General features: G+C 47.6%; 1 pseudogene; it reads right to left on the bottom strand.

Annotated features, from left to right (window-relative positions):
* Window positions 1-3,323: 3,323 nt before the first annotated feature.
* LOC122907417 overlaps window positions 3,324-18,645 on the bottom strand; it is a 30,169-nt pseudogene continuing 14,847 nt past the window's right edge.

The following is an 18,645-nucleotide window of genomic DNA, read 5'->3' as shown; positions in this document are numbered from 1 at the left end:
CGAGCTGGGGCAGCGTCCCGGGCTCAGTGGGACTGGAAGGTGCTCTGGAGGCCCAGTGAGGCCAGGGGAAAAGCCTCGGGGGAACCAGGGGCCAGAAGCCACTGCAAGGAGCGCCGGGGAGTCTGAGCCCTTTCAAGTGGCTTGAAGGGAAAGGGCAGGAAAGACAAGGGCTGGAAAGAGAAGGGCCCCGGAGAGGGGCAGGTAAGAGGCTGTCGGGAAGGAACCTGGAAGTGGCCCCGCAGGCCTCCCAGAGTCCTCTGCGGGGAGGCAGAGCTTCCAGAGAATTAGCAGAGATGGCTTTGTTTACGGCTGGGAGACAACCAGGCGGAACTTGGCTTCCTTCACCATCGGAAACAGTTGGCCTGACTTAGGAGCTATTTTCTTATTGTCTTCTGCTCTTCCGGTTTTCTTCTCCCTCCAGTGGGGAGGACTGACTCAGGAAGCCCACAGAAGCCTGCTTTTGTTTGTCTTTGCAACAGACTTGACTGGAGGGGAGAAGGAGGGATCTGGGTGCCTGCAGTGGGGTCTGCAGAGTATCAGGGAGATGCCCTGCTGCCCAAGGGGGCTAATCTTGCCCATTTTTGGCAGTCACTGTTAGGGAATGCTACTGGGCAGGGTTCCCATGTCAGAGGGAAAATAAGCTCAAGACTTACATTTCTCAGGCTTTAGGTAGATTCTCCGTGGTTTTTAAGCTTTTGAAAAATGTCTGTTTATGGGAATCTATTTTATATATAGGTATCAGAATCTGACTGGAGAGAAAGAAGTTCCTGGCAGCCTCAGGACCTGGCTGGGCCCCCAGAATGGACTGGAAATGTCCAGGTATGGGGTCACTTTTGAGGATCGGATCTTTCTGGCTGGGGAATGGATGGAGCCTGGTTCTGAAATTTTACCCTAAAGACCTGGTCTGGCCTTAATTTTTCACCATTTTTGCCTCTACCCCTAGGTACTGACTGGCCTTTGGGAACAGATGAAAGAGGGGGTTGATCTTCAGGCTTGAATTCTGCCCCAACACAGCCCTTCCTCCTTTTGAGGTGCCCAACAAAGAGAGGTAAAGGCAAACATGTGCTTTTGATGACAACAAAGCCCAATGTAGACCCTTATAACCTAGTGTTGGCCCATGTGGAGTGTGCCTCCTTCCTGGGCTGGAGGCAGGCCTAAGGCCCAGAGTCAAAACAGGCTAAGTGGACATTCCCTCCTAGCCCACACTAGAATCTTTCAAGTAGGCATCCCAGGAAAGGCCTGCACACTGGGGAGTAGCCAGAGCCTGAAGTCTTCCCAGCCAGACCTGTAGCCTGCTACTGTGCCCTAGGCTACCTGGGGGTAGGGGGAGGACTCATGTGGGAGTCATGGTGCACATGTGCCCAGGTTTCTCTGCAGTGTGCACGTAGAATTGGAAGTTCTGGGTTCATATATCCATAATCTTAGAGATAGTGCCAAACTGTTTTCCAGAAAGATGACTTGGGTTGTCCAAGTCTCTGTCCTTGCTGTTTCTTCACTGTTAATTCCTGAGAGAAACGTGTCAAACCTCCCACTATGTTTGTGGATTTGTCTGTTTACCATGTGTGTTTTGTTGGGGTTCTTCTGCTTTTAGATTTGAAGCTATGTTATTAGATACATAAAATTGTTCTATTTTCTTGGTGAATTGATTGTATTCAAAACAGTTTGGAGGTTCAAGAATGTTTCTAAGAGCATTATGCTTTGCCAATGACACTGAACCACAGCCCCAGATGGGAAATTGTCCAAATGTTATTTTTTCACTAGGAAATGACCTTAGTTGTCTCTGTTGATGCTTTTTGCGTTAAAGTCTATTTTGGACTTCTAACCTTGTTGCCTCCAGGATCTTGGGAGAAAGGGAGCCCAAGGCAAAGTGAAGCTGATACAAGTAGACCAAAGAGGGCTGGAGAGGGAAAAATAAGGCTTACTCCCCAGTGAACCACCCAGCCCCTCTGTGCTCAAGGAAGTTGAGGGATCCTCAGTTCAGTGCCTTGAGGGCACTGGAATGAGGCAACGGAGGAGGAGTACAGCCTTGAGGACAGCCTTCCCATCAGAACACCTGCTAGACTGGGGATCGGAACATGGAAACTCAGCTGTGTGCATACACGGCGTCTTCATCTGTTCACCCTGCAGCTCCGGGGGGCTTGTGGCCAGTGGGAGAGCCTGAGTGCTCTCAGGTGTGTGCGAGGATGTACTTCCTGCCAGCCCACAATAGAACTCCAGATATTTCTGAATTTGTCATTCTCTTCTTTGTGGATGTACTTATCCAATCAACAAAATTTTTTTAAAGGATAAAATAAGTTTTTATTTATAGTCTTATAGTAAAGGGGAAAGACTTAACTTGCAAGACAATTCTTGGGCAGTATGTACAACGTACCTTTTACTTCCACGTGAGGGAATCAAACATGGACTGAGACTACACAGTACATGCTGGAAATCAGCAAATGCCAGGAATGGAGTAGGAAAAAGACAAAGAAATATGGCCTATACACACAAACCCCTTCACCGGGATCTGCTGACAGAAGCCAGCCTCAGGGCTGGTCACACACTGGGATCGGGTTCCAGGACAGGTAGCAGGGGAGTGGGGTGAGGGTGGGGAGGGGTCTGCTCTAGGGGACAGGTTTAGTATCCGGTCAATTGCTCTTAGTATTTACATACAAAATCAGTTGGCTCTGTTTCTTAGAAATGCACAAGGAAAGAAATGAAAATCTGATCATTGCTTTATGAATTTGCCACTTTGCAATACCGACATCATCAGAAATAGAGACAAGTCACTCAGATACAAGTTTCAGTAGCAGGAAAGTATATCAAAACATTGTCACTGGCCCCTAATCCAAAACCTCTCCCTGACCTGATCCTCCCTCCTGGTCCCACCCCTTACCCTCCCTTGGCGGCTACCATTTCACTGCTGCCTGCTGTCCCCCACACATACCACACGAGTGTCATGCACCACCCCGAGGCTGGCTGAGAGAAGCAGGAGTGAAACAGGCCGATGACAGTGCTGCAACTCTGTCCCCACTTGTTTTTATACCACAGAATTCTTCAAGGATCTGGCCTTTCAATAGGAAGGTAAATAGCTTTTTAGAAGAAAAAAAATCCTCAAAAAATAGGGGGATTAATTCTGATGACTCCAAACCGGTCATCTTCTTAAAGTAGAGCAGTCCACAGATTCACCAAGTCTATCAAATGGAGGTGAGGGGGGGCCCCTGGAGGAAAGGCCTGTTAGGGGCAGGAGTCCTTGGGGCATGTGCCGGGGGCGAGGAGTGGGGGCGGCAGTGGAGGAGCTGGCAGCCGGTCGGAGGGCCGGCCATCTGTCCTTCAAAACAAAAGCTGCCAAGTTGGGGTGTCTTGGTTTAAAAATTCCTGGTGGGGACAGAGAATCCTTGCAGGGAAACATAAAAAAAAAAAAATTGTTGAGATGGGGAAGGAGAATGAGAGCTGTTGTCCAAGAGCTTCCATGTGAAGATCAAGTTTGAGAAAAAAGAGGGGGAAAAAAGTCTCTTAAATGATGGGAGGATTCTAGGGAGGAGCTGACAGGTGGCTGGGACCATGGAGGAGATGGTCCTTAGCTGGAGCTTAGCTGTCTCCATCTGCAGCTCCTCCCTGCTCTGGGGCTCCGTGCCTGCCCCCAAACCAGAGTCAGAGCCTTGGGCAAAGACAGAGATGGCACTGCCCTTGGCATTGGGGTAGAAGCTGTTGTCTGAGGAGGGGTGGTTGGCCAAGTTGGGCACTGCACCTCACCGTCTCCAGTGCATGGACTTGTTGCTCCAGAGGAACATCCTGCTGTGAGGTCATCAGTGTCTTCCTGGTGTGTGTGGTTTTTCCTTCACATTTCCTGGATGTCCTCTGTGGCTTTGTCTAGGACTTGGGCCCGGGACGCCTTCTGTCCTTGGAGTGACAGGTACTGAGTACCGCAAACTGGCAAAGCTTTCTTAATGTGCTCCCTATGTTTTCATTCTGGGAAATTATGATGAGCAGTCTTGTCAGCCATAGATTGAAACCTCGGTTGCTCTTTGTCACTCTCCATCTCAAGGTCATGTCGTCCTTATGGGTCATTTTCTAGGGTTCCCTCCCAAGGATGGGGGGCACCTCCCTGACAAAAAGCCCAGTCCCCCCACACACTCACTCACTCAATTGTGCATGCACGCACGCACACACACACACACACACACACACAACATGGACAAGAACCACCTTCTCAGTCTAGTCAGCAGGTACTTATGAAGTGCCTACTGTGTGCAGACACTGGGGCCCATTCAGACTCTTCTCTTTGAGGTTCCTGGTCCCTGTTCAAGGGACACTGGACAAAATCTCCCATCCTTGAAAGGCCCAAGTTGCTCTCTGGGGGCCTGAGTTGACCAGGAAGGCCTCAGCCAGTTAGCAGGGGAGAGCAAGATACTAAGGCTTCTTAATCCCTCAGACCCCTCTCTCTCCTCAAAAGCTAGAACCCTCTGAAATAGACATTTCTTGCTCTGGAAAAGTCCTCTGGTCCTACGAACTAGAAAGACTTATGACTGGGAGATGCCATCCGAAAGCGGCTGAGATCTCTCCAGTGTGAAGGTGGTATGAAATGAGTTTTATGCCTCCAAATGTCCCTTATTCTTTCTCCTCAAAGTGACAAGATCTTCATTAGGCTTCAGCCCAGGGGAAAACTCAAGAATAAACCAACTGCCAATGCCACGGGGCTCTAGAAGTTCAAAAGTGTCACAGCCATCAGCTAGACCGAGGATAGCCATGTAAAGTTGTTGCCAAAGTAGAACACTTGAGAATGGCAAGGAGTGCTGTTAATATGCGCACTGAACAACCACCAGAAACCCAGACCATCCTGGGCCAGCTGAGAGGTATGGTCACTCACTCTAGATTGGAGTTCCTCAGAAACGAACTGCAATGGAGAAATTTGGTTCCCCGTCAGCCGTCTCAGGATGTGACTCAGAACTCATGCTAACTGAGAGGAATCTTTCCTAGACAGGCCTACTCCCTTTTTCCAGAACACACGGCAGGAGAGCCTCCCCAAATGAGGCTGGGGTGGGCCACTTTAGAGAGCCACCCTGAGGGACCTCGAAGGCAGAGAGGGACACAGAAAAGATGCACGCAGGTCTCCTGTGAGGAAATCGCATCAATGCTGGAAACTTAGGGGCTCTTTTTTTGTCTCTAAAAACTGAAAAGGAAAACCCAGGGAGACCAAGAGAATAGACTTGATAATTAATTCTTACAACTAAAGATAGCTATACTAATAATAGCGTTCATGGTAATAATTACTGGGCACAGTAGCCAACATTTACTGAACATGCTTAAATGCAGGGTTTTAATGAATTCTCACGATAATGCTCTGAGGTTGGTATCATCGTCCCATATTTTAGATGGGGAAACAGGCAGAGAGAGGCTATGTCACTAACCTGATCTCCAGCTGCTGGAAGTGGACCTGGGTAGACCCAGCCTCCTTGGCAGGACATAATGGCCGTGGGTCAGATGGGAGTGTCCTTGGGCTCCCACCACCAAATCCCATGGCTTTCCCTCTGCTTCTTCCCGTCCTTCCCGTTTCTGACTGGTGAGAAAGGAAGAGGCACAGCTTTCCAGTCTGAGGGTCTATCCTCCTGGCCTGGCTCTGTCTTCAGCCTTTCCCTCCCTTACAGGTCCTTCCCATCACAAACAAATATATGCAAGTCTCTCAGGAAAAAGAACCGAAAACTAAACCCTCTTCTTGGAGCCCATTCCCTTCCACCTCCTCTTCTTTCTACCCCCTACCACTAAACTTCTAGAAAAATTTTTTGGGTTCTCTGTGTCCACTTCATGTCCTTTTATTCCACAACCTGCTATAACCTCTATTCTGCCCCATCCCCATCCCCTCTCCACCAATAACCTTACACCCTACCCAGCATCCATCTCTGTCTCTACTGTACTTGCCTTCTTGAAGATTCCATCCCTGTTGGCCACTCTTTCCTTATTGAAGGGCTCCCTCCCTGTGACTTCCCTCCTACCACCTTCTTTTAATTTCCTCCTGTTCCTCTAGCCTCCCCTTTGCTGGCTTTATAGGCTCTATCCTTTCTGCCTACCTGTGATGGTTAATTTTATTTGTCAACTTGATGGGCCCATGGGATGCCCGGACATTAGATTAAGCATCATTCTGGGCATTACTGTGAGGGAGTTGACCTTCTAGAAAAGGGTCAGGATCAGATTAACATGTGAATCAGTGGATGGAATAAAGCAAATGGCCCTCCCAATGTGGTGGTCCTCGTCTAATCCACGAAAGGCCTAACTAGACAAACAGGCTGAAAAAGGGAATTTGGTATCTCTGCCTGCCTTTGAGTTGGGTCATTAGTCTTCTTCTGCCCTTGGACTTAGACTCGGACTAGAAATTATACTGTTAGCTCTCCTGGGTCTCCAGCTTGCCCACTGTAGATCTTGGTCCTTCTCAGCTTCTAGAATCACTCAAGGCAATGCCTTATAACAGGCCTATCTCTCTCTACCCAGTACTCCTATAATATATATGATGTCCCACTGGTTCCATCTTCCTGAAGCCCTCTGACCAACAGGCTGGAGCCCCTGAGCACTCTTCAATTCTTATCCCCATCACATTATGTCTGTCATAAGAGAATGTGTTTCACATTTTCGTAGCCTAATGAGCTCCTAAGGACAGAGATTGTGTTTTGTTCATCTACCCAATCCATAATAAGTGCTCGGAGTTGTTTGTTGAATGAATGAATAAACCATGAACTTGGACGCACATAGGACTAAGTACGATGCATATAACCACAGGTGAGGCTCTTTTAATGTCCACGTGATCTTCACGTTGGCAGTGCGAACCCGCCATCTAGGGTAAGTAAGCTTCATGTACCTTAAATCCAATCTAGAGCTTAAAGTCCCTCAAATGCATTACCTCTGTCAGGCTTCCTGTGCTTTGGTCTCAATGGCCAGGCATGCTTGTCGGCTCAGTAAACAATCTTTGGGAAGGAGAAGAATAAGCATATATTTTCTTTCTGAACCTACAGACATGATTTCATAATCTCACCTCCACCCAAGGCCCCAGATTCCCTTTCACTGTGCACTCTGTCACTTTCTTTCTCCACCTGTCCCCTTGCTATCACTCCGTCATATTTGCAAGACGGAGTTCTTGGAGAAGAGACTAAGCCTGCATGCCTCTTGTCTATAGCTAGAAATCATTTGGCAGGTTAACAGTCAGCCTTAGGCCTTATTCTCTGTCTTGAATTTATAGGGGAAGTACCTACACTCCTCAGGCTGACATAAAATCACAAGAACCTGTTTTGGCCTTTGTTGGGGATAAGCAGGGACCAGTGTGCAAGGGACCTGTACAAACAGGGCAGGGGAAATGTTAGAAGGCATGTCCAGGCCTGAGGGCTGCAGGTGGTGACAGCAGGAGAGAGTTTTGACAGAAGCCTATAAAACAGAAAAGGGCAGAAAAACAGGCTGTGAAGGTTCACAGGTCCATTAAGTAGAACATTCCATGATGTTCCTTCTGTGTTTTTCCCAGCCACATAGAACTAAATTCTCCCCTGTAGGTCATATACCCCACTTGGGACCCAAGGTGGGGTGTGAAGTGATAGAGAGGAGGGGTAAGTGCTTGCTTCCAGGATGGGCAGCCTGTGGTATAGGCTTGGACGGGGCTGCAGCAACTCCATCTTTGAAGAGAGGTAGGAAGCACCTGCCTCCAACGTCCACTGACTTCTGACATACAGTGTATGGAGATCTGCTCCTTTCCCCCAACGTGTTTATGATCCACCATTAAGGTCGCTGCCTCTAGCTAAAAATTCATATTGAATGTTCATTGGTGAATATCAGTGTTAATCAGACCAACGTAAATCCGTGGAGCTGGTAAAAGCTGAAATACTTCCTTAATTCTGAAAGAAGCCCTAGGGAGAACAGCAAAAATGCCTGCTGTCCTTTGGTACCAATGGACTCCACCTTTTTTGGGCCGGATTTCTCCTGAGTTGTGATCTGTGTGGCTGAGCTAGTTCACTACATCTCTGTTGGGGATGACTCTGAGGCAGCATTGAAGTCGGTCACTTGCAAGTTTGAAGTTGAATGCTTGGAGCGCCCAGTGCCCATACCAAACAGTACAGAAGTAGAGCCTGAGGACCTTCGTGACTCTGGTGACACTGAAGCCACCTCCAGTGACGGCCCCTTCAGCATCAGGCCCTTTGCTCCTTGGGCTTATTCCTAATCAAGACAGATCTTCTCATGGCTGAGACAGTCTGAGCCTGGAGAATTCTCCCTCTCACTCGTGAGGAGCAGAACGGAGGGTTAGAACCCAGTGCCTCTCACCCATTGTGATCTCCCTATTATTTCCACTCCACCTATTTCCTATGACTCCTTGGGTCTTTTTCATTCTGTTGTTCTTTTTCCAGCTTTCCAGAGAAGCTACAGAGAAGAACCCCTTGCTTGCCTAAAGTGACACGTTCCTGGCAGTCTTGAAAAGCCCAAACACCTGTCAAAGGCCTTTCTACTCAGAGATCTCCTTTAGGCACGTCTGATCCCTTCCTGCCCACTTCCTTGCACATTTGATCCCTTCCTGTCTGCTTCCCTGCACAGGCACTGTGCCCCGGGCTGTGGGGTGCCAGTCAGCAGTGCCTGGCTCTTGTTCCTCTTTGCATTCCAGGGCTGAGCCCCAGCAGAACGTGGTGCATGCTGCGTACGGACTGGACTTTCTCCTTCCTCAGTCCCACCTGTCCTGCCGGCCTTTCCTCCTATGTCCCAGTGTCCTGACTAGGACACTAGGCTAGAAGTCTGAAATCAAGGTGCTGCTGGTGAGGCCATGCTCTGTCTAGTGGAGGTTCTAGAGGGCAATCTGGTTTTTGTTTCTTTGGTTCCTGGAAACTCCAGGTGTTCTTTGGCTTGGGGTCACATATCTCCAAACTCTGCTGCCTGGGTCCCATGGCCTCCTCTCGTCTCTCTGTGAACTTTCCCCTGGCCTTTATCTTACAAGGACACATGCTGACATTTAGGCCCCACCGGGTACCCAAAAAAAGTCTCCTCACCTCAGAATCCTTCATGGAGTCACTTCTGAAAAGACCTCCTTCCAGCTAGGTCAGATTGACAACTTCTAGGGATCCGGACTTGTCACCTTTGGGGGCCATTACTCAGAGGACCACAATCCTTCAAGAATGGGCTTGGAGGGATCCCAGGTGCAAGTGGGGGCATGAGGTGGGCGGCAGCAGGGAGCCTATCACTTGGAGGAGGAGTGGGGGGCACTGGGATCCGGGGAAGTATGGGAAAGGAGTCATGGGTGAGGAGTAGGGGCGGGTACTGGTAGGAAAGCGCCCACAGGGAGATTAAAGAGAGTGTGAAATCACTTCTGAGAGAATTAGAAAAGGGACTCGAGACCCGGAGAAGAACTGCCAGCAGCACCGAGGTCGCTGGGGGCTACAGGCCACAGATTTGTAGTGACACCAAACTCATGCCTGGGGAACACTCTCTGATAGTTTAAGCCTGTGTCTGTGTAAAAGAGAGAGAGAAAGAGAGAGCATGGCACAGAGAGCCCACCGTGTCTTTAGCCAGGTAGGTTTGCAAGGAGGACAGGGAGTGGGGCAGTTGGTGGCACTGGTTCAAGTATGGGCTTCCCAGGAACACCCAGGAAGGAAGGATCACCATGAAGAGCACAGAAAGACAGGCTAGTGAGTGCCGTCAAAGAGCAAGTGTGGTGCCTGCTGCTGGAATGAGTGTTTAAAGTTTTGGAAAATTGCCAGCTAGGCAGAATCCAAAGTTTGGGATGATGAGGGCACAGGATCGTGGGTATATTGAGAAAAATGGCTGAGATAGGGGGCGGTGGAGAGAGGGATAATGGGGGAGGGCCAGAGCTCTGGGACCAGCCTGCTGGATGTGACAGCCCTGGGGTGGGACTTACAAGGGAGGAGTTATGGGCTCATGGTCCAAGGCCTTCCTTGAACACGGGAGGGGTGGATGGGCAGCCTCAGGATATCTAGGGGGCCCGGTGGGTGGGGTGATCTGCCTCCAGGCTGCAAACAGAACTCCAATCTCTTCAAGGCAGAGCTGTGCCAAGGCCCTGGGGTGGGGTGGTGGAGTATGGGGGTGCTGAGTTAGCCTTGGAAGTTTCTGTTCCTTATTGGCTGATGATGCTCTGTTTAAGAGAGGTAGCTAAAGTTGGCGTTCACTGCTGAAAGGCACTTGCAGAACAAAGGAAGAAGAGATGGTCTACTCTTGGGTCAGGGCCTGATGTCTGTTTTGGTTGCATAGGTTAGTCATTTATTTGCCAATGCTAAGGTCTGTGCTTGAGAAGCCCCTCTAGTCCGCAGAGTTGATGGCAAGCTCCTGCCATCAAGGAGAGGAGAACTGCAAGCTGAAAGACTGCTGTGGCCCTTTGGGGTCTGCCCACAGGGGACCGAACAGCCCCCCTGCCAGAAAACCACCTTTGTGGCTGGACAGACCCACTCTGCTCTAACCTCTATTAGGGGCAACAACCCCTCTTGGTGGAGAGGTGAGGGTCCAGGCACCTCCAGGGACCGGAGGTGCAAACAAGGGACGACTTTGTACTGAGACCTTGTAGTAAAGGGTGGCCTCGGCTTAGGCAGGAAGTGACTTTCAACTCGCATAATTTAAGGTTGTTGCTGCAGAAATAAATACGAAGGAGGAAGACAGGGGCTTCTTTTTTTAAAAAATTATTTATTTATTTTTAAAGATTCTATTTATTTATTTGACAGACAGAGATCACAAGTAGGCAGAGAGGCAGGCAGGGAGAGAGGAAGGGAAGCGGACTCCTTGCTGAGCAGAGAGCCCAATGCAGAGCTTGATCTCAGGACCCTGGGATTATAACTTGATTATAACTGGGATTATAACTGGGATTTAACTTTTATTTATTTATTTATTTGGCTGAGAGTTGCTTTAAATCTTCTCCATCGTTGGCTTTTTACTATTTTGCCATGTTCTCTCTCCACAGTTGCCAGTGCGGGGGATTGGCGGAGCACAGTGGGCTTCTCCGTGACGTGTCAGACTGCATGTTGGGTGAGCACTGCCGATTTGGGAAGAAGAATGTTGACTCCCGGCCACATGTGCTATTTGCAGAACCAACCCGGGCTTTCCTCTTAGCTTCCAGATGCCCAAACCTTTGGCCTACACAGCCTGGGGTGACAATAGCCAGATGTCAGCCCTGGGAGGAGCACCCACGAGTGTGAAGTAGAGAATTCTGAATTCTAGTTCTAAAGTAGAGATGTAGAGTTTGGCAAAAGGAAGTGCTTGTGTTTTTATAAACACAAGCAATCCGAAATTGAAGAACACATCCTTCTCTTACACCTGTCAGTGTACTATTATAATCACCTGTTACCTTTCCTAGCTCTCCCAGAAGGCTAGGAGGTCCTTGAGGGCTGAGGCGGTTTTCTCGTATCCCTAGAACCTAGTACCTAATAGATACTCAATAATGAATGAATGAATGAATGAATGACTCCAATGTCAAGGGAAAAAAATAATTCACAGTGCTAAGTAGCCTTATGATAACCAGGTCTTCATGTGTAAATGTGTGTGAATATAATACAATTTTATTTCTTGACCTAAGACTTAATACTCTATTATAACATTTTTGCTGTTGTAAAAACTCAGAGCAGCTTTTCTTAAACCATTGCACAGTATTGAAATGTGTGGCTAGGTCACGTTGGACAGTCAGCCATCCTTCACTGGTGAGCGGTTCCCATCTGCCCCACACCCTGAGACTTTCCACCTGCCAGCTTCTTCCGGGTTTTTCCTGGCCCATCCTGTGCACTCTGCTGTCTCACCATCCAGAAGTTCTGTGATGACTGACCGGATGCTCTCCTATGACCTGGCAAGAGGCAGGCAGTCTGTGAATTCTGGGAATGGAGAGGCGGAGCAAACCCACCCTCGTTCCCCTAAGTGGGTGCTCTCAGGAAGTCTTGCTCGGAGGACTTAGACACTTTGGCCCCCCTGAGGTACAGGAATCACCCTGCCCCACCCTGTCGCTGCTCACCTGCGTTTTCCCAGGGCCCCCTAGCCCAGCTGCTGGCTCTTATGAGGGGGATTGGGTCTGCCGGGCTCCCTATTTGATTCCCAGTGCTGGACATTCGGCCTGGCCTGCAGTAGGCACTCCGTAGTTGTCTGCTCTCCCTCTCTGTGGCTCTCCCCCATGTGTCTACCTCACACACTGTGTCGGGTTATCTCATTACACCAGGGCTCCCCTTTCTCCTCCATGCCCTGTCCCTTGCTGTTGTGACCACCATGGGGCTTCTGGAGACAAATTCACCTGAGCTGCCTTTTTTTTTCTTATTTAAGATTTTATTTTTAAATAATCTTGACACCCAGTGTGGAGCTCAAACCCACAACCTTGAGATCAAGGGTTGCAGGTTCCCCTGACTGAGCCAGCCAGGGGCTCCTCTGAGCTGCAGGTTTTCCCTCCATCTTCAGGCAGAGTGTGGAACCAGTGTAATTAGCATAACAACACGGAGGCAGTTAACAGAGTGGGGGGCTGGTGAGGGAATCTGAGACAGCAGAGGGGAAGCATCTGATGGAAATGGACATCCGGAGGTGGGCAGCTTTCCACTCCTGCACCTTCCACTCTGACGGCAGCTGGTGCTGTTTTCTGAGATAGAAAGCAGCCCCAGAAGAGAGTCACTGAGCCTAGCCACATCTGTGCACCTGTCAGCCTGGAAGGCCAGTGCATGGGTGGGTCACGAGGTTCTGGGCCAAGCATTCCCCAGTGTGTCCTCTGCAGGAAGGAGACAGCATTTCCTAAGGGCTGGATTCTGTCCTGGGCGGCTGGTTTTTCTCTGGAGCCACTTAGGTTCTGTCTCTGCTCTCTACTTACTGAGTTGGTAACTTGAGGGCTAAAATCAAATATGACTTTAGAAGAATTCTTAGCCTGATACAAATGAACGTATTCCAGACACTACTGATGTAGTCTTTAATATCTTTAATGTGGGCACTATTGATATGAAGAACATTTTCCAAGCTTCTAGGGACTTTCTGGAATTAAGCCTAGATATGTTAAGAAGGGTGTATAAATACACGCTCCCTCGCCCCCCCAAACGTGTACCAGCTTCCAGAGGAGATGCAGCTTCTCCTTTGGTGTTTCTCCTCCCTTCCCTCCTCCTCCTCCTCTTCTCATGCTCTTCTCCACTTTTTAAAGTTGTGGGTTTTTAGTTTTTTTTTTTTTTTCTTTTTAAGTAAGCTATGCCTAACATGGGCCTTGAACTCATGACCCTGAGACCAAGAATCGCATGCTCTAGGGGGCATCTGGGTGGCTCAGTCAGTGAAGTGTTCAACTCTTGACTTCAGCTCAGATCAGGACCTCAAGGTCCTGAGATAGAGCCCCGTCCCTGTTGGGCTACGTGAGGGGTATGGAGCCTGCTTAAGATTCTCCCTCTCCCTCTCTCTCTGCTCCTCCCCCTGCCTTCTCTCTCTCCAAACAAACAAACAAAGCCAAAACCCACCCAAAACTCCAAAAAAAACAAAAAGAGAATCACATGCTCTACCAACTGAAGCAGCCAGATGCCCCCATTTTTAAAAAGATTTTTAATGTCTATTTTTTTCTGGTTAATGAAACCCATATTCAGGAGTATTGTGTTTATGAAATAAAGGAGATCAAAATCAATAAATACTCCAGTGCAATGACACACCATGGTGTTCAGTAGAAAGGAAAGCTCTGTGGGAACAGTCATTTTCACTTACAGTGGGTTCAGCTATGGCACTTGTGAATTTGTTTCAAAGCAATTGATAGATTAGGGAACAATGGAAAATTACACGCATTCTGTGTTTGCCTATGAACAGTGATCTGCACCCAGCTGAACTGAGTTGGGTAGGAACACACAAAACACGTGCACACGTGTGCACACGTGCACATGCACACACACGCGCTCACACCTCAGCTACTAGCTACCTCGGTTCACCACGTGCACTCTCTCAGAAGGTGATCCTTTGTGATGTTTTTGCACATGCGAGCTCTTCGATATTACAGCAAACAAATATTCATCCAACATCCCAAACATGTCTAAGCCCGCTTGCTCCAAACCCCAAAGAGTCCCAGCGGTGAGGAAAGCATTATTTATATACGAAGATCTTAACGGCAATTGCCGAGTCCTGCAGAAGTGACTCCGTCCCAGTGCCAGGAATGGCTCATTTCGTGGTTTCAAGCAAGCATTGCTACAATTTCCAAAGCACTGAGTGCAGATGAGAAAAATTAGAAACGGTGATAGAAAATTGTAAAAGAAGTCTATAATGTTGGATTCGATTTTCCCTTTTGATGAAACCAGTATTTATCAGAAACACATGCTGCAAGGGACCTGAATCTCAAAGGCAGAAAAACATGTCTCAGGATTTAAGGTTACAGAAGGTTACCTCTGATATTTGGTGCCAAGGGAAACCAAGGGCGATAAACCCACCCATCATTAAGGGTGCTCCCTCTTTCTGATCAATTTCAAATAATGCTCTTTCCACTGTTCAGGATCACAGACATGCCACAACCCTTCCGAGCCTCCTCTACAAGTACACCTCAGGGTCCTTCTCAAGGGAAAGTGCCCTATTCACTGTCATGTTTTCTGTTATTTATGAACCACTTCACATGTTCTAACCATCCCTGTTTTTATTCGGGTCCCATCTTCTTTCTTGGAAGAAGTCTTGGTGTCACTGATGGCATTTAAAATCGTGCGGAAATCACATTGACTCCCCTGGCCCTGAGCTGTTTAATTTTGCTTAGTCTGGTGATTTTTAGGAACACCTACATCAAGAGAAAGCACAATGGACTGTATTTGGAAGTGGTTTTTCAGCTGCATTACTTAATTAGACTTAGTAATCTTGCCACATGGCCGTGAGTGACTCATGAGGTGTGGGGCAAGGCGAGGGTGGGGGAGTCTGAGCCAGGGTTAAACTTCTGAGGACCTCACATTTATTTACTTTTTATTATGTGGTTTCCCAAACATACACAAATGTTCCTTTTCTTTTTTTTTTTCTTTATTTCTTTTTTTTTTTAATGTTGGAAGCTATCGACCTGGAGCTTCTAATGTAAAAGATCCTGGAGCTGGCAGAGTCGGCAAAAGACACCAGGGCAGGCACTGCAAACCCAGAGAACCCACAAAACGAACCGAAGATGATTCAAGAAAACGCGTCAGAGAGGTGTGTGATCTGGGCAGACTCTCCAGAAGTGCAGCAGGGTCAGAAGTGTGAGCTCAAAGTGCGGGCTGGCGCTGGTGGGCTGTACATGTCTGGTGGCGGGGGGTTATCCTGGGGAAACAGGGGCAGAGCGGAGGGTGTGGTGGAACAGGTGGGAGGTTACAAGCAAGAGAAACAACACATCTGAAGGGCTGGGTGCGAGAAGGGGGGCCACATACCACATCTGGACAAGACCAGTGACTCCTCTGGGCTCCTGACATCCAGTGTTTGTTTCTGTGAATGATGTCCCCCTTGCTTCAAGGTCTCAGTCAGTCAGAGTGTGGAGCCTTGGGCTCTGCAGCCAGAGGGAATGTGCTAAGGTTTGTGAGGAGTACCCTGGGAATAGCCACCAAATCCCTCACTGAAGGGAGCAGAGCGAACGCAGAGCTCTTCTCATGGCAGGTCATAGCGGCCTCCTCCCTTCCCTGGACACACAGTTTTAAGAATCCGAGAGAAGCTGCACAAAGCAGGAAGGGCAGAAGGAGAGGTGGAGAGTGGGGCAGGATGCTGACGACTGGCCTCACCACCCAGGCTTATCCCACAAGAGTGACTGGAGGAGCCAGAAAAGGATCGCAGCCAGGAAAGCTCTCTCAGGTCTCACATTGCTCACTCCATTGTTCAGCTTTTGGGGTGTGGGTAGAAGCAGAGGGGATAATCCCCTCTCAGCTATTCTGTCAAAGCTTCCTCACATTCCTCTGGGTCCTACCACTCCCTCTGGCATTACTTCCTGCTTTGGTCTTGAGGCTAGAGTCCGCTTGCTTGTCTAGAACTGTGGGGGTAAGGACCACCTCTCCTCCTCCATGGGGGTGACGGGTGACACCAGTGTCCTGACAACTCTCCGCTAAGAAATTCTTCCTTCCCACTAACCACCTCCATCCATTCTCCTCCCCACATCCCCCTACCTCAACTGCTCTCTCAGACGGCAAGGGTGTCAGGGGGCACCTCCGAGCAATGTCTGACGTAGGTAGTCCAACATCTCTAGACTAAGTGGGCACTTGTCGTCTGTTATTTTCAGCTGGGGAGCCTCTGTTGAAACACCACCACAGTGAAAGATGTCTTTGGTTACAATCCTCCACACATGGACCTTCTGTGAAATTACTGTTCTCTTCCCTTGCTCCTTTGTTTGTGCCATGTCATGACTACTGTGTTTTTACTCTGAAGACCTTGTTGCATTTCTGATTCTCTAGAAATGTGGCATATCTGCGACCTTGGAATATATTCTCAGGTTGAAAAGAACAGTAGAGAAATCTTAAATTACATTCAGTTTTATTTTCTGTAGTAATATTGGCATTGTAATTTTGAAACTCATGTATATTGTAGGATAAAATAGGCAAATCTGTGGATGCAATGAGTCAAGATTTTCAGGGAGAGAGAAAACACATATAAAATTAAGGAAGAAAACCTTCTTTGTTGATTTTGAACTGATAATATTGGTGTAAATTCACAATTAAAAATAAAAAGTATTTCCTAGCTTTGTCCATTGAAAGGCACCCAAACTATGACACACAGTAGCAATGAGCACATTTGGGTCCAGACCCTGGTTTCTCAGTATTAGGCTGAAAGCTAGAAAATTGTCATATGGTATGGTATGGTATAGTATAATTAAGTCTAATATTGACGTAACTAAAGGAATCAGAGCTTTTAGAGATATGGCTGATTTCAGATCTAGGCAGAAGGATAAGGGGACCTTGATGTGTCATGCGCCAAAAAGTAAGGAATCTGTCAAAGATTAATGGAGTTGTACCAAAAATACACAGATTTGAAGGTGTTTCCTAATAGCCAAATTTGGGACAGTCTGAGCACTGGAAGAAAAAAAAATTAAGGTTGATTATAATTAAATAGATAAATATTTTGTTAATAGTTTAATAAATAAAAATCAATGGCTCCATAATTTTACAGACAAAAAGAGAAAAAGAAAATCATTTCCCACCATGGGTTATGACAGTTACACAAATTTTTTTCTCTACATATCTGTAATTAAAGGGAGAGAATTAAACATGTATCCTGCCTTTTGAGGAGAAAGTGTTTTGAATTCCTCATTGACAAGAAGCCATTCTTTACAGAAGAATGTCAGTTAATATGGGTAGAAGAGCAATTGAATGAGAAAATTACCATTTGGTGAACACCAGTGAAATAATTGGCTTGGGAAATAACTGAATTCTTTAAAACATGGACTCAGGAAAGTTCCTTCTACCTGTCAAATCCAGCCCACCATCTCTCTGATATTGTATATCCCATGAATTGAGAATGTTTTTTAAAAATTTAGATAGTTGACAAAATCCAAAGGACAGCAATACGTCTTGACACATGAAATTTTTATACAAATTGAAATTTCAGTGTCCGTAAGTAAAGTTTTTTTCTTTTTAAGGTTTTATTTATTTATTTGACAGAGAGAGAGACACAGCGAGAGAGGAAACGCAACTGCGGGGAGTGGGAGAGGGAGAAGCAGGCTTCCCGCTGAGCAGGGAGCCTGATGCGGGGCTCAATCCTAGGACCCTGGGATCATGACCTGAGCCGAAGGTAGACGCCTAACGGCTGAGCCACCCAGGCACCCCTATAAGTCAGGTTTTACTGGACCACCGCCATGCTCATTCATCACTGTGTTGCCAATGCCTGCGTCTGTAGTCCAATGGCAGATTCACATAATTGAGATAGAGACAATGTGGTCTACAAAGCGTAAATTATTTAGTATCTGGAACTTCACAGAAATACTTGGCTGACTCGTGCTGCAAACATTTGTAGAAGGGGAACTGAGGAAGAGGGTATTTGCACAGGGCAGATGTATCATTCTATAAATCATTCATTAATTGCAAAAGGAAAATGCACTTTATAATGGGAATATCTGGCAGTCGCCCCTTGCCAAGTTATCAGCACTTAGCATCACCAACAGAGCAACAACCTGACGGTCTGTACCCACTGGTGGTGAGGCGATAGGAATCCCTGTACCACCTCAGGAGCGCTCTTGCCAACCATGTTTAATTTGACAATTTTAAAATAGTTTCATCGAGGTAGAGTTGACAGACAATAAACCACACGTATTTATTTATTTATCTTTTAAAAAAATTTTAAAGACTTTACTTATGTATTTGAGAGACAGAGAGAGCATGAGCAGGGGAAGGGGCAGAGGGAGAGGGAGAAGCAGACTCTCCGCTGAAGAGGGAGCCCCACGTGGGGATCGATCCCAGGACCGCAGTTTTTGGACCTGAGCTGAAGACAGATGCTTAACTGACCCAGCCACCCACGCGTCCCTAAACCACACGTATTTAAAGTGCATGATCTGATATGCTTTGGCTCTTGTATACCAGTAAGTGAAACCACCACCATCAAGATAATGAACATGTCTGTACCAACAAATGGTTCATCACACCCCTTTTAATTCTCTGTTCCCACCCCCCTCATCTCTCTCTATCTCATCGATCTGCTTTCGAGCACTGCAGGTTAGTTTACATTTTGTAAAACATTAAATAAATGGAATCCTACAGTGTGTATGCTTTTTTATCTGGCTTCTTGAAGTCACCGTGATTATTTTGA

This window comes from Neovison vison, chromosome 5 (genome assembly GCF_020171115.1).
Source record: "Neovison vison isolate M4711 chromosome 5, ASM_NN_V1, whole genome shotgun sequence".
Taxonomy (NCBI): domain Eukaryota; kingdom Metazoa; phylum Chordata; class Mammalia; order Carnivora; family Mustelidae; genus Neogale; species Neogale vison.
This window is presented reverse-complemented; position numbering and strand designations above follow the sequence as displayed.